We start from the raw sequence: 22,920 nt of genomic DNA, 5'->3' as shown, positions 1-22,920 counted from the left end.
ATGCACTCTCCACACACACACCACTCACGTACACGCTAACACACAGACCTGCCTGAAGCTTACAGATCTAATGTCTAACAGAGTAGTTGCCACCACCTGTGGCTATTTAAATTTAAATTGGATAAAATGAAATCCAGCAGCAACCGCTGAATGGGCCAACGAAATGTGATAGATATGAACATAGAATATTACTCAGCCTTAAAAAAGGAAAAGGAAACTCTGACAGCAGCACAGCGTGGATGAACAGTGGAAAAGGTTGTGCTCAGCAGTGGCAGTCAGACGAAAGGACAGACATTGTGTGGTTTCTTTTCTACAAGGTACAGGAGTAGTCAAGTCACGTAGATGGGACTGAGGAGGCAGGCTGGCAGCGATGGGGGCTGGGCAGGGAGGAGCAGTGGGCCTACCTCTAGTGGGCACAGCCCTGCAGCTTGTGGTCATGAACGGTTCCTGGAAATGGCAAGATGGTTTTATGACATGTGACTACACTTCCGCCACTCAAAATGGTCGAAGAGGTACGTTTTCTGTTGTGCACTTTTTACCACAGTCACCATGAAAAAATATTTTCAGAAAGTGTTCACAAATGAATAGATAACATGCAGGGCCTTGATCATAAGTGCCAAATTTCAAGCACCCCCAGCCATTCTGTAGCGAGGGCTGCCGTGTTGTTCTGGAGAGAAGATATTTCCATCTTCATAGAATGTTCTAGAGCCAGGCTGCTCCAGCAACTTCTAGGCCCACTGACTTTTCAAAAACGTTCCTGGAAGCACGAGTCAGCTGTGATGATGTCCTCCTGGGGATTCTTGCAATTATTTGCATTTTGATCTCCTTCACATCAGTCTTTATTGCATTCCAGGCAACTCCATATCAACGAATTTTCTAAACCGCAGGGTTGTGGCCGTTTTGGCGAAGTGTCAGATTTTGGGTAGGCCGATCCCACCCATCCTGCACGGCCTCCCATAGCGCCTTGCAAGAGAACCAGCCACTCACCACATAGGTGTTCTGGAATGAATGGAAGGGACAGGAAGACAAAGAGCCGGACAGCGAACCTTTATGTCATGGGAATGTAATTCTATCTTAAATATATCAGGAGCCATTGAAGACGACACTTCTGTCTTCCATGAATCAACTGGTATCCTAACACGGGGCGCCATAAATTAGATGTCTTCTGGCTACCCCTCTGGTGGCCAAGGGACCATTCTCTGGGACCTTTGCAAATAAGGTAGAAGTTTGTCCTAAGGAAGTGTGAGTCACTTCTCAGCTAGCTATTGAAGGCAGCTGCCAAGTCTTTTCTCCAGAAGCAAATGGCAAAGTCACTTTTTTTTTTCTGTAACACAAACCTTTTGCAACAAATAGAGTCCTCGGCTGTCCATTATCTTGTCATTAAAGCCGCTGGCTTGATGTATTTCTCTATAAAATAAACCTGAGACCTTATTCATAAAGAGGGAGATGCAGACGCAGGCTTTGCCGCGCGTGAAAGGGAGCCAGTGTAGAAAAAGCTTTCTTTTGCCTCTTGAGCCCAGTGATGAGATCTCGTGGCCAGACAACATTTTTTGACTGGTAGGGGCAGAAACGACCCTCTTGGGTTACGGTTTCGTGAATGAGGGCCTTTGTTTCCCACAGGAGAACTGAAAACCGGTGGGCCTCCCCTGTGCAAACCGGAATACGCTTCACACAGCAGTGTTGGGATTAAATGACTGGTTCCTGAAAAGCCAGCACAGCGCCACTCGCCACGCTGAGGCGGGTTCACCGAAAACGACCAGCTGAGGGACACGGCCACTTTCTCCGGGGCTGTTTTTCTGCGCCTCTCGCTCCTTTCTGCGTGTCTGGAAAGTGAAAAATCAAGGGAAATTGTCCATCTGCTACTAGTGGGAGCTGAGGACAGGAACAGAGGCAACAGAGGCTCCGGGAGCTGGTAGGGCCCCCCTCGAATGAGACCCCACATTGTGCATCAAGGAAAGGGGGGGGTTAGCAGAGGGTCTGGCCTCAGGCCACACACAAGGTGAATAGCAGGGTGATCCTGGGGCTCCCCTCAGCCTGCAGGCCAGCATGTGGCCTCCTGTGACCATCGGCCTTTCTGAAATTCAAAGTGGCCTGTCCTTTATGAGATTGGGGATACCGTTTCAGAAGGAGGCACCAATTTCCTGCCAGAAATGGAAGGAGCCAGGGGAGGGGTGGGGGAGGGAGTGGAAATTGCTGGGTGTGCGCTTCCTGCAGTGAGTAGCTCTCCTCTGCCCGGGCACCCTTATCTTGCACCCAGGGGAGAACATGGACTCACGGGCTTATTAGAAAAAAGAAGGGGGGCCGGAAGGGGAGCTGGGAGTGCTCACCAGACGCCAAGTGGCGCGTCCACGTGAAAACCACGCTTGGGTCCCTGTGAAATGGGTAAGAAGGGCAGGAAGGGTGGGGCGTTCCTGGAACCAGCTCCCAGGAGAGCGAACGTCCAGAGAGGGGACCCGAGGCTGGTCCACAGAGGTGGAGCTGGGAAGCTGGGCAAGAGCAAGGTCTGGCGCCTGGGGCCGAGCACATGCCGCGTGGACAGAGCCACCAGGGCGAGTCGAGTCCCGTGGGCTGGCCGCGGCTCCCAGGCCAGGCCGCCTCGCTCGGTGGCTTGGTTTACCTGTTCGTCAAGTGGACCCACTGCCGTGGGCTCTGGGCAGGTGGAGAGCGCTTACCTAGAAGCCCCGTACAGATTATGGAGCAGGGCATGGGGGGTCCATGGCCCGGAGTGGGGGGCCGGGTTTGAGCCGAACCAGGGAACGGCCACATGTGAGCTTGACAGGAGACTGCAGCTTGGTTTCTAGGCTGTGAAAGAAAAGGGGAGAGGAGAGAGAGAGAGAGAGGAGGGAGAGAGAGAGAGACTATATCTCTGAGTCAAGATGCATTCTTTGCAAGACCTGAGAAATTTGTTCAGCAGTGACCAGGAGGCTTACGGGGTGCTGGGAGCACCCTGGCAGGACGAGCGGGGAGTACTGTCTCTTCCCTGCTCTTGAACACCATCTGTAACAAAACGGAGGTCATAGGATTTCCAGACTAAATGGACCTGCTGTGTCTCCGTCCAGCCCCCAGGCTGGTTCCTGTCAAGCAAAACATGGACACGCCTCCCTGCGGTGGTCTGTTTCATGTTGGCTCAACCAAGACTACAAGGAAAGTTTATTTTCAACTCTGAAATCCATTTGAAGGGTGGGAATTAACATAGATTTTCTTCATTTCAAATGGCTCCCCATCGTAACCCCAGGCTGTGGCCTCTGACAGCAGGCGTGGGCTCTGCGCCCCCCACTCTCTGTGTTCACCTCTTTACCTAGAAGTGAACTGCAGCACAGAGACGGTGAGTGCTTGGCAAAAAGTCACACAGCTGGTACACTTTGGAGTTGGGGTTTGAACAAGCCGAGCCAGGGGTCTTGTGGCTGTGGGCTGTGGCCTCACCTCCTGGGGCTTCTGGGGCATCTTAAGCAGCCAGGTAGCTTTGTGTGTGTGTGTTGGGGGGAGGGGGCTGCCTTTTCCTTAGCCCTTCACGATTCATTTTCAAATGACCTTTAGCACTTTCTCCCTTGTATTAAACTTTGGTATTTGGGATTCCACCTTCTTGGGGCTCAACCAGCTTGAAGGGTCACTAAAAGCCCAGCCCTGCAGCCCGGCAGATTTTGCAGATAGCAGTCGGGAGCCCAAGTATTTGCATCTCAAAGGAGCTTGGTGGGTGTCTACTGTGACTGCTGTGGGACCACATATTTGCAATTTTGATTGGTGGCTGACCCCTGGGTCTCCCCAGATACCCCCACACCTCCTACCTTAGAGCTTTCCACCTGCCATTCAATTGGTGACACTTTTAGTGTGGCTGGGTGCTTCTGTGTTGTTTTTTTGCCTTTAAGGCATAGAAGATCACAGAGGTTTGAGGACTTTGTGAAGGAAACTTTCCCTTGTGAAGAAAGAAGTGTTGTGCTTGTTGGTTCCAGGGGCACATCCAGGGTCTCTTGCAGCCCAGTTCTCCAGACCCCTACCCTCAGCAGAAGGTGCGCTTCCCACAGTCCCACCCTTCTCTCCAGATGCGCCTGCTCCAGCCTCCCTGTCCCCCCATAAAGCCTGAGACCTGAGCCCAGCCATTCACCATGCAACCTCTCCTTGGGGTCCCTCCCCCAGCACTCTCCTCAGGGGGCTCCCCAGCCATTGACCTGGGACCCCACCTTCCTTTTCTCTCTGTCACTTTTGCGGGTGCCCAGCCAGTGCCCAGCCCACAGCTGGCATTCCTTGGGTTGAACTGAATCAAATTAAGGCAAATGAAATAAATCTAATTTCATCTGTTTCCGGAGTTTGTTCTGCTGTTAAGGCCCCGGATGGGAAGACGAACTCACTTCCTCTGCCCAAGTTTGAACAAACGCTTTTCTCTTCCAACTGTAAAAGCTCCCTGGCTTGAGGTGAAGGGAGAAGAGAGCATTGCCGAGGACCCACCGGCGGGCTGGCTGTCGGAATCCCACCTTCCCTGCCACCTGCCTCCAGTCAGCCCCTTGTAAGACCTGACACCAGAGAATCTCTGGTCTCCCACCGTCATTTCTCTTCTTCCTACAAAGGATAAAGATCTATTTGTCTCTGTGTGTATGTTACAAAAAAAATGAATGGGGATTTAATTACAGCAGCTCATTTCCTAAAAGGAAGTTCTATTTACGATGCTCCATACCGTTTTTTTTTTTTTGCCAGCGGCCATACCCCGAGGGAGGGTTGCAGTCTTGTCAGATCTCTTCAGATAAGTGGGGTTGGGCTGGCCTGGCCTCAGCGGGATCTGGGAGGCCTGGCTGAGGGTTCCAGGAAGCGGGAGGGAGCGGTCGGTGGGCTCCTGGTGGGTAGGGGAGGCCTTGAGAAACAGGAGAGTCCAGGGAAGGCCGCCTAGGCCTCTGAGGCTGGCGTCAGAGGCTCAGATACTTTGTGATGACTCAGAATGGCCTGGCTTACTTCCTCTAACGAAGTGGCTCTTGAGCGGGAGAGGTCTCTGAGCCTTTCGCGGTTTAAAATCCCTCTGCCACTGCAAAGCCAGTGCAGAAGGCTTCTTAGTCTCCTAGAACCGTCCAGAGGGATGCAGGGAGGCCAGGCAGGGAGCCGGCTCACCTGGTGCTCTCTGCGCCTGTGGCCCTTGCTCTGCTTTATCTGTGGTGGCCCCTGCAGGTGAGCGTGCAGGCGCCACGGGGGAGCTCAGGATTTCTTCCCTGAACTTTACTGCGGCTGCTGGAACCTGCTAGAACCCGACTCCACCCAGGAGACTGACACGGGGAGGCACCTCTTCCCACCCAGAGTCCCTGTGCTTTCTGCGGCCCATTCAGCTTTCCAGAGCCTTCTGCTCCTCTTGCCATCCCAGCCCCCACATCTCACTCTCAAAACCCCACTCCCTGAGAAACAGCCTCACCCCACCCCTCGGGGCGAGGTGAGGACCCCATGACTGCTTTTCAGAGGTAACTGGCGCGATGGCTAAAGTTCCTTCGGAAGTGGGGGTGAGGGGACACCGTGGTCTCTCACAGTGTCCCTTCTGCCAGCAGATGTTGTCACCCCTGGTCAGGGGCCTTGTCTTCTCTTCCAAGGCTCCTTGGGAACCCACGTATGTGTGCTGAGAGGAATCAGGCAAAGTCACTGGTTATCACGCCGTCTCCGGGGCTCAAGAACTTGGCGCACCTTTGGCGGTGTCCCGGGGAGCTCAGTGCTCTGGGCCTGTGTTTCACTGTGGAAGAGGGTGGAGGCTCCCAGGGTGATGGGTGGACACAGGGCAGAGGCGGCGTGGGTCCCCCCCAACCCCCCTACCCCCGTGCACAAGATGAAATGGGTCGTTGCGGCCCCGAATGTCCTGCAGGGCCCAGGAGTGTCTGGGAGTCTGGGTGGACATGCCACCTCTCGGTCAGTGAGTGCCCAGAAAACCCTTAGTGAGTCCCCCCGCTCCCAGCTCCCCTGTCCCCATGCCACCCTTTGCACCTCTGACGCACAGGAGGCTTCCTCGGCCCTCCTGGGGGGCTTCAGGTTCCCCATTTCGGGACTATGGCTAAACCTCTGGACCTTCCCCTGGCAATATCTCCAAGGAGGAACTCCAGGGGATTTAAGTCCACTTAAAACAGCGTTCTTCCAGGCCCTCCCTGGTGGCGCAGCAGGTTCCAGCCGCTTCCGCATGAGTTTGATCCCCGCCTGCCCCGGAGGTGACCACAGGGCGCGGCAGACCTCTCCTGACCCGCCCGCTGTTCCCCTCAGCAGTGTGCTTCCTCGATCTGCCTGTTCTGCTCCCCACTCTGTCCCTGGTGAATCCTCTCACCCACCACACCTCTGGCCTGTACCCTAGTTCTGTGTGCATAAATAAATCAATCTTGAAAAGAAAAAAATTCTTCCAATTTCCTGGGACTTAAAGCTGTCAGGCTGGCTTTCAGCTCTTCTCCCAGGTACAAGGTGAGTTGATCCCCGGGGTGCTTTTGCTAATGAGAAGCCCCTTTCCTTCTTCCGTTATGGAGAATCCAGGGTGTCACACGCACCTCTGAAAAGCGGATTCCTTTTATAAAACATCGTTTTTTATGGGGCCAAAGCGAGATGTTTGCTCCTCTCTGCAGCAAAGACGCTCTGACCCCCTGACCTCCGCACATTCTTCCTCTGTCTCTCCTCTCCTCTCCTGCCTTTCCCTGTCTCCCTTCTACCTCGCCTTCATCTGTGGTCTTCCTGCTGTTTCTGGGCAGTGGCCCGGGCCACGCGTGTGTGAGGACACGCACGGAAGTGCATCGTGTGCACGCGCTGTGCTGTGAGTGCGCAAGGCTGGCTGGGCCGTGGGGCCGCTGCGCACGGCGGCGGCCATGCTGCATTTCTGGCTGCTCATTGTTCGTCCGTCTCCATGGCGACGGGAACAGCTGCTCCATTCTGGGCCTGGGCTTGGCGGTGCGGGGCGGCCTGCCCGCCTGTCTGCTCGCCTGCCCGCCTGCGCAGACGTGGGAGCTGCCAGCTCCTCGCCCTCCTGCTGCCCACAGGCCCTGCCAGGCTGGGCGCAAGAAAGCGTGTTTACTAACACCAACCACACGGCTCCCTGGGCACCGCAGCTCTGCCCAGAGGATGCCAGGCCCAGGGCGCAGGGAGACGGGCCTGGAGCCAGGCTGTCTGCAGCTAGGAAAACGTCCCTGGGCGGCTGCTGCCCTGGCCTGCGGATGGGCCAGGCCCGGGGCTCCCAGCCGCAGGACACAGCACGCTCCTTTCCCTTGCTAGAAAGCCTTCCAGCCCCCCTGAATGTCCCTGGCCGCAAGGCCCACCCCTGGCAGCTCTCAGAGGCCTCGCACAGTGGGGCCGTGCATGTCTGGGGTGCTCTCAGACAGAAACGGAGAATCGCAGAGCTGCGGGGCTCCCCAGGCCTTGGGCCCCTGCTCACTACCAAGGTGGCAGAAATGAGAAGGGGGTGGGAGACTTGCTGAGCCTCAGAGCGAGTCAGAGGCACGGCAGCACCCCCACCCCAGGCTGAGTGCCGCCCATCCTTCCTCGTCCGACCTGGCCTCAGCCTGAGCTCCCTGGAGTGGGGGTCCCTCTGTGTCTCCCCTCCTTCTCTGCCATCCTCCTCCTGCCTTTCCCTTGCTCTCTCTGGCTCCCTCTTGCCCTCCTGCTGCTTTTGCGGAGGCTGAGGGCATGTGCCTGTGTGCCGGTGCCGGGGCGTGTATGTAACGTGTGTGGTGTGTGAGGGGAGTGTGTGTGCGTGCTGTCTGTGCCTGGTGTGTGCCGTGCATGTGGCGTGTAAGTAGCGTGAGTGGCATGGTACGTGTGTGGTATGTGTTGAAATCCGTGTGGGGCCTACATAGAAGTTGTGTAGAATGTGTGTGGCGTGTGGTATATGTGTGGACTTTGGGAGGGAAAGGTCATTTTTCTCTGCATTTCCCCTGAACGTCTGGCCCCCGGCGGGGCGGTGACTGACAAGCCAGCAAAACTGAGTCCAAATACAGAGCTGGACAGGTGACTGACCTCCGCTTGCTCCACCCCCAGGCCCCAGGTCAGGCTTCCTTGCACAACCCTGCATTCTCCGGAGCTGTTTCCTGAGAACCAATCCCCTCGTGACTAGGAAGAGCTCTCCCCTCAGCGGGTCAGTCACAGGTCTGATCTCACACCAGCGTTTCCTCAGGAATTTCTGTTGGTGCGCTTGGACTTCTGTGCCAACTCCCACTGCCCCCCACCTCGGCCTTCGCCCTCCTGTCATCCAGGAAGCGTCTAGTCAGTACCTGTCCCCAGGGCAGCTCCCAGGAGCCTGGCCCAGCCTTGCCAGGGCCACTTTTTCCACATTTCTGCCCATTTCCTGACTGAATGCTTCCTTGCCCTGATGACCTTTGACTGGTCCCTTTAGGCTGCTAAAGTTCACTTTCCATCACTCCAAACTAATTTGGAAAAATTCTGAGGACGGCCACTTGCATGCACGCCATGTGAAGGAATTAGTCACTGTGTCCCCTCTCTCAGGGGTCTGCACCCCAAATCTGACCTTGACTGTGGAATAGAGGCGGGAGGCGAGCTGAGCAGAGGCATCTCGGGCCTCTGTCAACACACGGGGACGTTACCGGGGACGATTCCAGGCTGCCTGCCCGCCAGTCCTGACAGACGTGGGCTCAGGCAGGTGCGTTTCATGGAGCAGGTGGCCTGCTCTGGGCGGCCTGGCGGGCGTGTGGGGAGGGGGAGAGCTCCAGTTGGAGGGGACGCGCCCCACAGTGCTGGGAGGAGCATCCCTATGCTGCTCACTGGCTGGGCGCCTGGACTTAGAGTCACACGTGCGGTGCGTTGGAAACGCCGAAGTAGAAGAGAAGGACACGGACGGCTAAGCCAGGCTGGTACTGGGGTTCTCTGGGGCTGAGGGCGTGTGGGGGGAGGGCTGGGGGCCGGGGCTGCCTTTGGCTTAACGTATCTTTAAAATGTTTCACTGGTGACAATGCACACATCCTTCCAGACACACGAGACTTTAGCAACTTACACAACTGTAAGCAAATTTTGAGACGATCCAAATCGGCTCTGTCTTTTGTTACTTAACATCCTTCGGGAGTCCTTCGTCGCTCTTAGGACAGCGTCCGCTGGCCTAGCTCCCGCGTGCTTGTCTGGCCTCAGGCGTCACCACACTGGCCAAGCCTGGCAGTCAGTCAGGCTAGATCCATGTGGGGTCCCTGTGTGGCCCTGGGATCCCCCCCAAGCTTGGTGTTGTTTCTGGGTACTTGAACCCACTTCCCCTTGCTCCTCCCCACTGTGGCTTTCGCTGGCTGGGATTGTGCCGGAGAGGACAGGTAGTAAGGAAAGGTGTCTCGGAGAGGTCACAACTGTGTAAGTCTTGTTCCGTTTCTTGGCTGCACGGTCCATGGGAGCCACTTGTCACTGAAGCGTGTGGTGGACCAGATCTTCCACGAGGAGGCAGGGCCTTCTGCTCCCTTTCAAGTTCCCGAGGACCCTTCCTGGGCCAGGAGGGGCGACCCAGGGTCAGAGCAGGGGGTGTCTGGCTTTCCACATGGGTGATATTACCAAAACACACTGTGTTTGGAAGAAGAGACAAAGGCTATCTGAGGGAGCCCCCCCCCCCTTAAGGAAGACTGGCAAGCGCTTGGGCAAATGTCCCCAGAGAGGAGTCTAAGGCGTTTGTGAGTGTGATTTTAGAAACTGCTTATTTACCATCAACCTTATTTCCACGTTCGGGTTCAGTGTCTGTGAAGATCAGCTGAAGTTTGTTCCGTGACTTCCTCCCACCCTTCTGAGGCCTGAGGAGCGGCCGCCCCTCCCCACCCCGCCAAGGCTGGTTGCTCCCATCCTCAGCGGGCACCGACCGGGGTGCCTGTGCCTGCAGGTCCCCGCCTCGGCCTGGGGCTGAGGGGCCGCCCACGGGGCTCCCGGGGCTTCCAGCCACCCTGAGCTTCTGTTAGACCACAGCCTCCTCCGGGGCAGCCTGCTCTTCCTGCCCCACCTCTTCTGGGCCTCTGGAGCAGTGGACAGTGGGCAGGACGTCCCCTGGGTGTTCCCAGAGGTGCCACGCGCATGTGCAGGGTTTCTAGGCCGAGCACCCCACACCAGAGACCCTGAGGGGGTCCCTGGCTGGTGCTGGGATGGCGGCACCCACTGGAGCAGAGGAGTCTGCCAGACACAGCGCAATGGCACGGGAGGGCCCAACTTCCAATTTATGCTGGACAACTTTGCATTCCTGTTGTCGAAGGACTCTTCCATTTGGAACTTAAGGTGGGTGCCACTAGGGGGTTCCTGGTGCAGGGTTTGAGGACACCTCCTCCCTTGTTTGCAACTGAGCTCAGCGTGAAAAAAATCCCTTAAAGTTATGGGGGCACCTGGTGCCCAGGCATTGGCAGGTAACCCCCTGTGGGGGCGCACGGAAGCCATTTGGCTGTTTCTTGGCTGAAGGTTGAGGTGGCTTCTGCAGAAGAAATGGCACCCCCAGGAGAAGGCTCTTCTGGGTTCCCCGCCCGCCTTTGCCCCATCTGACTGCTGGCCTAGGAGTCTGCACCTCGGGCCTCGGTTTCCTCCCTGGGCAGCTCTCCCACAGTCCCTCGGCTCCTCATCTTGAGGATTGCTGGAACCTGCCTTCCGGACCCCTCATTCCTCCCCTCGTGATGCACCTTCAGCGGCGTGGGCACAGCAGCCTTTCCAACAGAAACGAAGATTAAATTAAAACAAATACTTTGATCTCGATCCTCCGACCGAAAGAATCAACAGGATAACACAGCTTGCCAGTGACCTATCATTTAAAGGAAGACATGTGAATCAAGGGGCGCAGAAACGCATCTCAAAATATCACAGCAGTTCAGGGCTGAAGTTACCTCTCTCTCCACTTCAGCTGTTTTATTCCAAAGGAGCAGCAGCTTGTGTGGGATTAGGGGTACGTCAGCGGTCAGCGGTTTGCGCTGAAGGGGATCAGCCGGGGGCCACTTTGTGCTGACTTGTGGGGGGACGCTGTTTAACCAACCTTGAAGGGAAATCTTCTCAAGAAAAAAAATTTTTTTCTTGCTCTTTGGAAGAGTTTGCCATGAGACACAAAAGGAAGGGAATGGGTTTCTTTTTTTAAATAAAAAGTGCACGTGTAAAGAATCACGTTTGCCCCTTCCAACCAATGAGGTATTTGAACTTGAAGTTATAAAGAGCTGCTGTTTGGGGTGGGGGTGGGTAGCAAGGGCTGTGGGAGGGAGCCCTCCAGGAGCCTTCACCAGAGACCCTGCTTTTGGAGGCTTGGTTGTTTGGTGGGGGGGTGTCTGAAGCACCCACAAGACCGGTTCAGCCACATTCTCAAAAGCCTCTCCTAAGACCCATCCATTCCAGCGGGCTCCCCTGGCTCCTGGCTAGTAGCAACAAGAGTTTGTGAACTGGAAAGGGGCGTAGAAGCCATCAGAGCTCCCCTCTCAGAAGCGAGAGGGGAGCGCAGCACCCAGCGGGCAGGCTGGATGGTGCTCACCCGGCCAGGACTGTGGCCAAAGGGCTGGAGAGCCCCCGCTGGGGTCCCTGCTGTGGGGACATGGGAGGCTTCAGGGGTGCAGCAGGCAGAGGGACCAGGAGGGGTGAGCCAGGGTGGGAAGCCGCGGTTCAGGGCGGGGCTGGGGTGGGGTGTCAGTGCTTCTTCCTTCACACTTAGAGCTGGGTCGGGGTTTGGTTCCAGTGGGTGCTGGGGCAAACTGGCCAGCGACATTCCTCTCCAGGCGTCAGTGGGCTCCTGGGGATTCCCTCCCGGACTCCACTCGGATCTCAAGGTCTCAGCACCAGATGCGTTGTGACTGGGGCCCTGTCACCCTGCAGGTGTCTTTAGTTCGAGGTCTTTAGCTCGGTTCTGGATGGAAAAGCTGAGCGCCAGAGAGGCGAGGTGGCTTGTCCAAGACTGCACGGCCCACCGGGGCAGAGGGAGGCCAGGCCTCCGCGTTCTGTCCAGTCCAGGGACCTCCCGTCTGGCCCCGAGCACCTTCACCCTGCCCGGGCAGCCCATCAACCCTGAGATGTGGCGGGAGAGCGCCTGGCCGCCCAGCTCCTCATGGTACACGGTAGCTCCGCAGGCCTGGTGGACATGTGGACAAGGCCGTGACGGACTCCGCACAAAAGCCAGTGACTGTTCCTGAGGGCCCGTGTGGCCCCAAGTCTGGCTGGGCCCTCTGAGCATCAAAGCCCCAGGACCTAGAGTGTGATCTTAGGCCACAGGGCTTTAGTCTGAGGGCCTCCGCATGTCTTGGGAGGCAGAGGCTGGAGGGGACTTGGGTGGGGGCCTGGGGGAGGTGCTTCTCTTGGGTGACAGACACTCAGTTCTCTGAGACATGGAGAGAGGAAGGTGCCTCTCAGGGCGTGGTATTGCAAGATGGTATTAGAATAATGAGTATACAGCAGTGCACTCAGCCTGGCACAGGCTCCTCCCACCGTGTGGCTTTCCTGCTCTCACACATCTGGCCTCGCCTCCCCGGACTCAGGTGTCACATGGCCCCCCAAGGCCATGGTCCGGCTCAGATGCCCCCCAAGCTGTCCCCTCAAGAGGCCTCCCCTCCCAGGGCTCCAGGCGGGCAGTTTGCTTTTGGTGGAATACAAGCTGCTGTGGTTTCGAATGCTGCCCGCTAGGTCTAAGAACTCTGGTGGGTCACTCCTCCGACACTCCTCCGCCTCAGTTTCCTCACTTATAAATCTGTCTCAAACGTATATCCCACTTCTCCAGGAGGACAGCAGCAGCCACGCCCCCAGGTTGTCATGGGAAACAGCACACTCGGTGTCCAGGCAGTGTCCGCTGCCGGAACTGGGCGGTGAGTCGTGGAGCGCACGGTCGGTCACGCTTGGTCTCTGTCTGCCTCTGTGGCCTGGTGTGGACTTAGCGCTCAGCACGGAGCGGATCTGAGCATGAACCGAGGCTTGGAGGGAGCCGGGCACCCCGCCAGCCCAGCAGGGGTGGACCTCAGCGTCCGTGCTCACCACTGTGCAGCTCCGGCCACCGGCCTTCCTCCGCCTGTCCAACGGTCAGTGTCTGCATCAGCTGCCCTAGATGTGGGGGGTCCCTGAGCAGACACTGGGTGGTGATGGCCAGGACCCCGGGAGGCTTCTGCTGGGGTGGTCCTGAGTGCAGGCGGGGGGCAGAGCGGCCCTGACCTGAGGGTCTGGTGAGCGCCCACGGGCTCCTGTGCTGGGCTCAGCTCCTCAGGGGCCCCGAACATGTGGCGGGAGGCACCTGCACAGCTGGCGGCAACAGTGTCCCATTGTCTGGCCCTGCAGGTCCCTCCCCACCTCCCTGTGACAGGTGGCTCCACACCACAGTGGGGGTGCTGGGGAGCCGGAACAGGCCCTGTTTGCCTGGGCTAGGGACTGGGGAAGGGGCAGAAGCTACAGACGTGAAGGCGACAGGAGAGGGCTCCTTTTCTGTAGCAAAACCCTACTGCGAGGAATTGGGGCCGCCTGGTCCGGGGACCTGGGGAGGTCTGTCCCCCCCGTGCCACAGTTTCCTGGCTCTTTGATTTAGAGATTAGCCTGGCTCAAGGCGGAAGGCCTCTCAGTGCCACCATGCTAAGGCTTGAAGACAGACGCCTCCCACACCCGCCAGTTGGCTTATTAAGACCTTGGCACGGACTCTCTTGCTAACAGCATTTCAGATGCTCTGTGCTCATCTGACCATGTCGTGCCCCCTTGCAGATCCTGTGGCTCCCCCTGAGTGGGGGGCGTCACCTCCGTGCCCACAGCCTGGCCCTTCAGACCTCCGTGCTCCCCACCCGGCTTCCCTGCAGCCTGGCCGCCCTTCCCCGTGTGTGAGAACTCCACCTCGTGCCCACTCAGGCTCGTGCTGTTCCCAAGACCCAAAATGCCCTTCCAGCCCCAGGACTGTCCACACAGGCCTCCTAGGGCAGGCACCCCTTGCCTCCCACTGGGCCTGTGCGTCCTCAGGCCATTGCATCACCTGACATGAAACGGACGATTTTAAAGGTCTTTCCCTTCTCCTGGTGCTTCCCCGTCACTAACACTTCATGCCACAGAGGCAAGAGGGAAGAGGTGAGAGAAGGAGGAGTCTGGGGGTGGGGGGAAGGAAGGGGGGGGCCGTTGCAGGAGGAGGGAGCTGGATACAGCCCCTGGGCCAGGGTGGAAGAGAGGAGAGAGGCCGGGAGAGGACTGAGGACTCCGAGCGGCCTGCTCCCAGTCACATCTGTGACTGTAAAGTAGGTGCGGCTCCTTCCTGCCCACAGCTGCGGCAGATCAAGGAGAGTCAGTGAGGGCTCGCCCAGTGGACCGCACTGGCCCACCTGGGACGGCGGCGGTTGGAGGGAAGTGGCCACACAGCGTCCTGTCTGCAGAGGGGCTGGGTGAGTGGGCCTGCTCTCCTAACGCTTACCATCCCCGGAAAACCTGACTCGGGCTCTCAAACGCTGGCCTTCCCCAGGACCTGGGGTGTCCCCCGCACGCCGGCCTGTGGGCGCGGCCCTGAGGGCGCCAGGGCCCCGAGTGCCCACCCAGTGCGGTCACGCCGTCGGTTGCCAGGACTGGGGCCCCAGGTCTGTGCGGTTTCCAACTGGAGCGAGCCGAGACTCTGCGGCGCAGGGCCTCGCTCGCACCGCGAAAACTACCGGGAGGGGGGCGGCAGTGACCAGCGGTCGGAGGCCGGCCGCGGTGGTGTCCGGGCCACACACGGGGAGCAGCGTCCCCTTTCTCCTTTACGTCGCGTCTCGGCTGCTTTTTGGGATCAGGCCCCTCACGGTGCCTCGCGTTCGCCGCCCAACTTGCGCAAATGAACCAGGATGCACTAAAGTCCTAACGAGCTCTAGCGCCCGCCTGGAAACCATTCCGCGCCCTAATGCGGCGTCATTACTCATAATAGGTTCAGAATGCACTCCTTGGAACCCCAGCTTGAAATACCCAGAGATCAATTTTCAATAGACTGGCAAATAGACGACATTAAACATTATTCATAGGAACAGTGTTTATTTAATCTTTAATGCTACCTAATGCATTTCGGTCAAAGTCGTCAGTTCACGTTCAGGCTTTATTGCGTGGAAAATGGATGTGCTATTAATAAGTCAATACAAATACAAATATGGTTTCAATTGGAAATCATTAGGTTGCATTAAATGGCAAATGAAATCCATAGGAAGGATTTGTTTTATTTTGTTTGTAAGGAGGAAAGGAGCCCTGAGCGGCATTTCCTCGCTCAGTAATGAGGAGGAGTGATTGGTCTCTCCCGAGTGGTGGATTACGGCAGCGAGGCCTCGCTGCGTCCTCATTAGGATGGGGGTGGGCGGCCGGGCCGGGGGCTGCTGTTGCCAACCGAAGGTGGCTGGTGACTCCAGGAGTCCGTGGGGGGCCCCGGGACCTAGGAGGAGCTGACCGGAAGCCCCGGTCCCCTCCCCAGCTGGTCCTGGTCTGGGTGCCATCATCTGTAAGGGCACCTTCGCGGGTGGATGGGCACTCGGGGGCAGCTCGTGAGAGAGACCATGGGGTCTTTACGTGAGTGGGTGCTCTTTATGAGCTGTGCCAACCGGCCTGGGTGGCCCAGACGGGGTCTGCTCAGGAGGTGGCGTGAAGGGGTGTGTGTCACCTCTAGGCCTTTCCTGGAGACGAGGCTAAGCAATCTAGAGCTGAGTTCTGGCGGCCCTCCGCCGGCTGCCTGTGTGACTTGGAGGGAACGATCGGGTGTCTGAATCTTGACCCTCAGGCTCACCCGCGCCTCTGCCACATGAGGCCCACAGAGCGCTGCCGGCCGCAGGTACCTGCCTCCTCCTTCGGTCCTGGGAATCGCCGGCTCTGTGCCCGGAGTTCTTCCCCAGGTTGTGCTCTGTCCCACTCAGACGCCAGGGACACATCGGGCTACACTTCAGGGCTCACTGCGTACTTTTGGACGAAAGACTTCAGCTATGCTGAGCTCACTCTCTGGGGTGGTGATGCTGTGCTTGGGCCCTCGAGCTTGGCACAAAGCGGGTGAGGCCTTGCCTGCCTTCATGCCACTAGGGGTCTCTTGGCTGAGAATGCAGGGGTTGCCTTTTCTCTTGCGTGGGGTCAGCGCCCTCTGCCCGGGGCTGGTCCAGTGGCCTCCAGACTTCTAGAATTTCTAGCAGCAACAAGTTAGGGGCACAACTTTGCTAAGGAGAGTCCCCAAGTCTGCAGAGCAACCTTTGCTTCCATGTCCAGCAAAGGTGTCCAAATGGGAGGTCAGGCTGTGGCTGACAAACTGCGGGCCCGGGGCCTCTCTCAACCCCTCGTTCATCACTTTCCAGTAGTTTCATCCTCCAGTTAAAAATGAACTATACTAATGCTTGTATATGCTTACTGCCCCTCAGACAGGATCTAAATGCTTTAATTCAGTCCCCCTTCCAACTACCTCCATTTCATAAGGGAAAACACTGAGGCACAGAGAGGTTAAGTAACTTCGGGAAGACCACACAGTAGGGAGTATGGGAGTGAGAGTCAGAACACAGGTCTATTCCAGAGTCTCCTAGATCACTATCCCTCTTCTCTTGGTGCAAACATGGTCTGCTGATCAACGAGGTGGTTCGCGCTTCATTTCTGTTGGCCTTGGAGGGAGGGTGCAGCACTGGGCTGTGTGGCACCTTGTCAAGTCACTGGGCTCTGTTGGGACCTAGTGAGGGGCCAGAGTGCTGGTATCCAGTGTCCACCTCGTCGCCCAGCGTACTGTGGACACACGGCCCCTGCCTGGTCGCTATGGTGATGACTGAAATGAAAACAAAAATCACAACACACTTTCTCGATGGGCATTGCCACATGGGAGCATCTGAGTGGTGTGACTCAGGGCCGGAAGGGTCTCTCGAGGGCTGACCCGGGGAGCCTCTGCCCTCTGCTTGGCCCCCAGACTGCACAGCCGAAGACCCGCCCCTCTCCCCCAAGATAACCCCCTGGCAGCGGGAAGTTCTCACACCACCTGGAATGTTCTCTCAGCACAGATGCCCAGGTTGTCAGTGATTTTCCCCTTGCAGGACATTGGTGCCACATGGTGTTCCCTCTCCGTGGTCCCCCATTCCGCGCCTATGGGCTCGCTGGTTATTGATCAGCTGTGGCCACCCAGGGACGCTCTCAATAACCCTGGAGCTGGGAAGGGAGCCACGCTCCTGGGCAGGGTGGCACAAGACAGAGCCACATGACAAGTGCTGCTCTGGGTTGACCTCTGGGGAGCCAGAGAGTAATTTAGGGCTTGAAAGGCAGGATGCAAATGAGTATCTGCCTACTCGCTGGCTTCAGGAAAATGGCTTTCATTTTCCGAGGTGATTACAGTAAATTACACCTGGAAGAAGAACCCAGAGTGATGCCTCAAAGTACCATGAATTAATCGGAGAGTACTCGACGTGCGTGCATGTGTCTTGTAAGTGGCGGAGAAAGATGGAGACGAAGAAAGAGAGTCTTTAATAGATTAATTAGGAAGAGAAAATAGCTGAGTTCCCCCTTTATTGTGACAGCTTCTGAGCGCCACTGTCTTAAGTAGAGAATAATATGGATCATCATTAGCACCCGCTTTACCTGGGGTTTTTCGAATGGAATATATTATCCCAATATAATTTTCATAGATGCTTAATAGGGGCGACAGCTGCTTCTATGTCTTAGCCTAGATCGAGACGCGTAACACCAAATTAAGCAAAAGAACTAGGTGATCGTTTCTGTTCTCAAAGAGGGGCTGGCTAGTGCGCGCCTGACTTCCCAGCTTGATATGGAGAGAAGTTATAAGACCCGAGGTGAGGGAAAGCTTTTTTTCATTCTTCATCCACAATCCAAAGACGAGCCAGGAATCTGACACCAGGACAGCAGTAGGGGTCAGAGGAGGGGAAGCTGATGAACGGGGATCAACTAACCCAGAGAAGGCGGCCCTCGGCCGCTGGCCGCAGGCAGCCTGGGGGACGTGAATGGGGGCTTTCAGGGAAGGGCTGAGCTCTGTCTTGGCGGCTGAGAACAGATTAACAGGGAAGGAATGAAGTGGCCAGGCATGCAGGTGAGCCGGCCGACAGGGGGTCCCGGAGCAAGGCGGGTTGGTCACCTGCAAAGGTTACTTAGGGCAGCAGAACGGGGCCTCGGCTAGAATTCTTCTCTCTTCGAATGGCGTTGCCTGCAGTCCGGCTGGGAAGTGAATTGGGTGTCTTTGGCCTGCTTCTCCGCCAGCCCCCGACAGGGAGTGTTTCCTAGCAATCAGGTCAGCTGGCATCTGGGCGCTTCCTCAGGAAGGGGCCAGCTGCTCTTCTGAGGACTGGTGACCCCACGCTCTCAGGCAAGGCAGCAAGGCAGCAAGGCTCTGCCCTGGAGTCCGTCAAACGGGGGCTTTAGAAGCACCCGGCTGGCCTTTGCTCGAAGCTGCCCCGCTTCAAAGGAGGACACGGGTCTTTGGATTTAGTCGCCTTGTTTTACTGAAAACTCTCAAAGGAAAGAGAAGCCCACTTTGTAGATGATTTAAAATGACCCAGGGATGCTTGCTGTTGACGGGAAAGGCCTTATGCTTTATATTAACATGTGATGTGTAAAGGCACATCCAAACACATGAGCACAGAAACACACGCACGTGTGTATTTGTATCAGTGTGTGCCTGCATGTGTATATACTTACATATAAAATGTAAAACTTCAGCACACCTGGTATTTTACTATAGCACGCATTCTATTTTATGATATCCTTTCAATATGCAGACACACACATGAACCTTCGCGCACATGCACATATAGCTCACACGCGGGCACACACGCTCACAATGGCAGCCTGTACGTCCATGCACACATGTGTGTTTGCGCATATCTGCATGTGTGTTTATAAAAGCGTGCATGGGTCTTGCATGAATACCTGCCATGGACACACAGGTGCACTTACATACCTGCGTACATAAACACTTCTGGGCATCAGGACTTACTCGTGATAGTCTTGTCGCGTCTCAGCAAATGCTGACTCACCGCTCCTGGGGAAATACAGTCCTGTGAGTTTTGATGGTGTTTTGTCCTCGCCCAACGCAGCACCTGCTAGGTGAGGCTGCAGCAGCGGCCTCAGCATCCGTTGCTGGTTGGTTGGCTGAGCTCGGGCCGATGGTTCCGTCACTCCCGCCTGGAGGAACTCGCTCCTGCTGTGCCTTCTTCCACGCGCCTCACGGGCGCCTTCTTGCCCTGGGGAAGCCTAGATGGCATTTCAGCACTATACGTGGGGTCACTTTAATGACTCAGTCACCCCCAGAACACACAAATGTGGCCCTAGACAGACCATGAAAGGATACTTGTTCACAGCCCCAGAGCTGAGGCCAGAAGGCGGAGCGTGGCTGTGTCCACTCTTAGGGGGTCACGGCATTGCTGGGCCGATCAGGCTCAGCGCCTCTCTGCCCGTATCAGAGGCCACGGAACCCCTGTGTATTCATTTCAGAGGGACAAATAAATCTTCACCACTGTGAACTGCTGTGGTGAACAGCCCACAGTCACGAAGCCCCGCGTGGTGAGGGTCAACATTCACCTGGCTGTCACTGTGAACAGGTCACATCTGCGCCAGCAGGTGCTCTGGGGTGCCGGGGAGCAGGGCCCGGGATCCGTGTGTGAGGAGGCCGGGTGAAGGCGGCCAGCTCTGGGGACGGAGGGCAGGCACCCCTCTGGAGCAACACGACCAGTCTGCTCTTTGAATCGCAGGGTCCTCGGTGGCCTCCTCCCTCTCAGCACTGTCAAGCCAGTGCCTATCGTGGGGAGCTGGAGTGGAAGCTGCCAGGCCTGCCTGGAGGGGGGGGCGGCACCTTCCGGAGAGCCAAGTGCCGCCTGGCTGAAGAGCTCCCCGTCTTTAGCTGGTCGCTGACCCTGGCGGACAAAGCCATGCTTCTCCCTTCCCTGCCAGCCTACAACCTAGCGTGGTCAGCAAGCGTGTGGTGAGCAAAGGGGCAAACTGAGGCTGGCGGGAGAGAAGCGACGTGTGTCACATTCATCAGCATGTTGCTGGCACGCAGCGGCTCAGGCCAGTCCCTGGTTTACTTGCAGGGTCTACACCGGGTTAGGGACCGCGTATAGGTCTTGGTTTCCTCCCCTCCACGCACATGATGACACATGCCTCCACCACTGTGTCGCCATACTGGGTTACCCAGGGAAGTGAGCGCTCGCTGTCCTCTGTTTGTAGAAATCAGTCTTTGCTTTGAGAGACTATTCCCTTCCCTGGAGTTGGGACGTGAATGGGCGATGTGTTCCCACTGGTGGATGTTGAAGGAACACCCGGAGGAAAGATGTTTCTGGCGAGGGGGTGGATCCAGCATGGTGTCTAGGGGGAGTTCAGCATAGCATCTAGGGGGGTGCGGCTGGCGGATGGCCGGGGCTGGTGCTGAGTCCTGATTTTGTCACTCGGCAGCAATGGTGCCTCGTGAGAGTGGGACTGGAGTCTTTGTTCCTTTATGCAAAGCAAGAAAGTAATGCCCACCTTCCTCTCAGCACTAAAGTAGGCGACACCTTGGCCACCTAAATGAGGTAAGGCGGTGTGTGGTCTACTCTGGTTCCCTTTCCCCTTTCTCTTTCGTTCTCTTTTGGCTTTTGGGAAACTGGGTCTCCACCTGCGCCAGATACAGCCAACTCTCTCTTAGAGGGAATGTTGGGCAGAGTTCACCACTCAGCCATGATGGAGAGACGGGACAGATGACTAAGACCGTGAATCATTCTTGCACTGAGTAGTTATGTCAACACCCACGTAACCTGCATACACACAATCGAAATGCAAAAACCTGTTGCATGCAACCTCTTGTCTTCTTATTTCAGTTTATTTTTCTTGCTGTGACATTGCTTTCTAGCATAGTATAAGTTTCAGGTTACATCCTTGAGAATCAACATGTGCATATACTGTATAAATCTCACCACTAAGAGTCCAATTCTAGACCAATTTTTTTTTTAAGATTGATTTTATTTATGCATACAGAAGTGGGGTACAGGCCAGAGGAGCGGGGTGTGAGAGGATTCACCAGAGCCAGATTGGGGAGCAGAACAGGCAGTTGTACTGAAACACGCTGCTGAGGGGAGCAGTGGGAAGACAGGAGAGGTCTGCTGCGCCTTGAGGGTCATTCTCTGGCCAGGGATCAAGCCACACAGAAGTGGCTGTGCTGTGCTTTAACCCATTGTGCCACCAGCGAGGGCCTGTCCTTTTTCCCCCTAATGTATTTCCCCACCGCCTTCCTCCTTCTCTTTGGAAACCACTTAATGGCTGTAGGGTCCAAACATTTACTTTTGTCTTGCTTAGTCCACCTGTGTGTTTGTTTCCTCACGCACATGTGAGTGAGATTTCATCTGACTTTCCTTAGCATCACTCATGACTCCTTCTAGGTCCTTCCACACTGTTGCCAATGGCAGGCTTTCATCTTTTTTTTTTTTTTTTTTTTTATAGAGCTGAGTAGTATTCTGTAGTGTCCATCACATGCTCCTTGTCCATTTGTCAGTTGCTGGACATAGAGATTGTCTCAGCTCTTGGCCACTGTAGAGTTTCTTTCTTTCTTTCTTTTTTAAGATTTATTTATTAATACATATAGAACTGGAGTACAGGCCAGTGGTGCAGGGAGCAGGGGTGGGGGGTGACAGATTCACCAGAGACAGAGTGGGGAGCAGAACAGGCAGATCGACGAAGTACACTGCTGAGGGGAGCAGCGGGCGGGTCAGGAGAGGTCTGCCACGCCATGTGGGTCAGCTCCCTGGCCGGGGATCGAACTTGTGCTGCAGTGGTTGTGGTATCTTCATAGTGTTGCACTTTAACTAGTTGCACTACCAGGGAGGGCCCCATCTGGTATTTCTAGTTCTACTTTTTGTGGAATGTTCCACGCTACTTTCCACGATGGCTGCACCAACTTACATCCCCGCTGACAGCGTGCAGGCCCTTCTGCCCATCCTCGCCAACACTGGTGTCTTGTCTTTTGGCTGATAGCCAGTCTCACAGGTGTGGGACGGGAATCTCAAGGTTGCTTCAAGGTGCATTTACTACTGACTAGGAGGTATGTGCGCATGATGCCCCACAAGTGTCAATATCAAAATACCAAAGAACTAAAAAACTCAACTACAAAAGAAACAAACAACCCCCCCACCCAAAATGGGCAGAGGATCTGAACAGACACTGCTCCAGAGACGCACCGATGGCGTCCAGGCACACACAAAGGTGGTCCCCACCTCTCAGTGTTGGAGAGATGCAAATCAAAACAACAACGAGCTGTCACCTCTTGTATTTTTAGATGTGGCCAAGAGAAACGAACTTGTCCAAAGCAGCCAGGCTGGCTCCTGGCAGGCCTGACCCAGATCTTCTGGTTCCTGGTGCCATTTTCTTCCAGTGCCACACACACTCACACACACACACACACACACACACACACACTCACACTCCTGCTTTCTATTTTTCCAAAACTGACATATGCGTAACTCGGCCCTTTCCCTCTCCCTTCGGCGTCTGCCCTGTCACCCAGATGGGCAGTGTTGCTCTGTCACTCTGGCCTCTGGACTTCCTCAGAAGAAAGCAACAGCGAGTGGGTGGCGGGGCTCTCTGGCCACAGGGAGCAGAGACATGTCCCGAGCCAACCACAGCTTCTCTGGTCTCTGAGCAACACCCCGGTGTCCTGCCCCACCCCGCCCATAAGCAAGGGGCAGCCTGCTGGTGAAGCCAGGGTCAGAGGAGACGCGTGTGGGCCCACAGGGCGCACCCAGGGGCCGTTCCCTGAACCGTGGCAGCCTCCTGTGTGGCCCCAGCTCAGCCTGCCTCTTCCGGGGGGACAGGCGCTCTTCTCCGCTTCCGTGATCACAGGGTCCGCCGGCTGAGAGCAGCGTGGGTGTCTGAGTGCTGCCGCGCTCTGAGCTGGGCCCACATACCTCATGTAATCCCCACGAGATCCTCACACAGCGGGAATTTATCCTGCTTTTCAAGTCAGGAAACTGAGGCTCAGTGAGATTAAGAGATTTGCCCACAGACTGTAAACCCAGGTTCTGTGTCTCTGTGAAAATAACCCTGGTCTCTCACTCATGCCCGGAATTGCAGACTCTGGAGGAGTGGGGCGGTCGCACAGCATAC

This window comes from Condylura cristata, unplaced genomic scaffold, assembly GCF_000260355.1.
Source record: "Condylura cristata isolate star-nosed mole 26May11 unplaced genomic scaffold, ConCri1.0 scaffold00020, whole genome shotgun sequence".
Classification (NCBI taxonomy): domain Eukaryota; kingdom Metazoa; phylum Chordata; class Mammalia; order Eulipotyphla; family Talpidae; genus Condylura; species Condylura cristata.
This window is presented reverse-complemented; position numbering follows the sequence as displayed.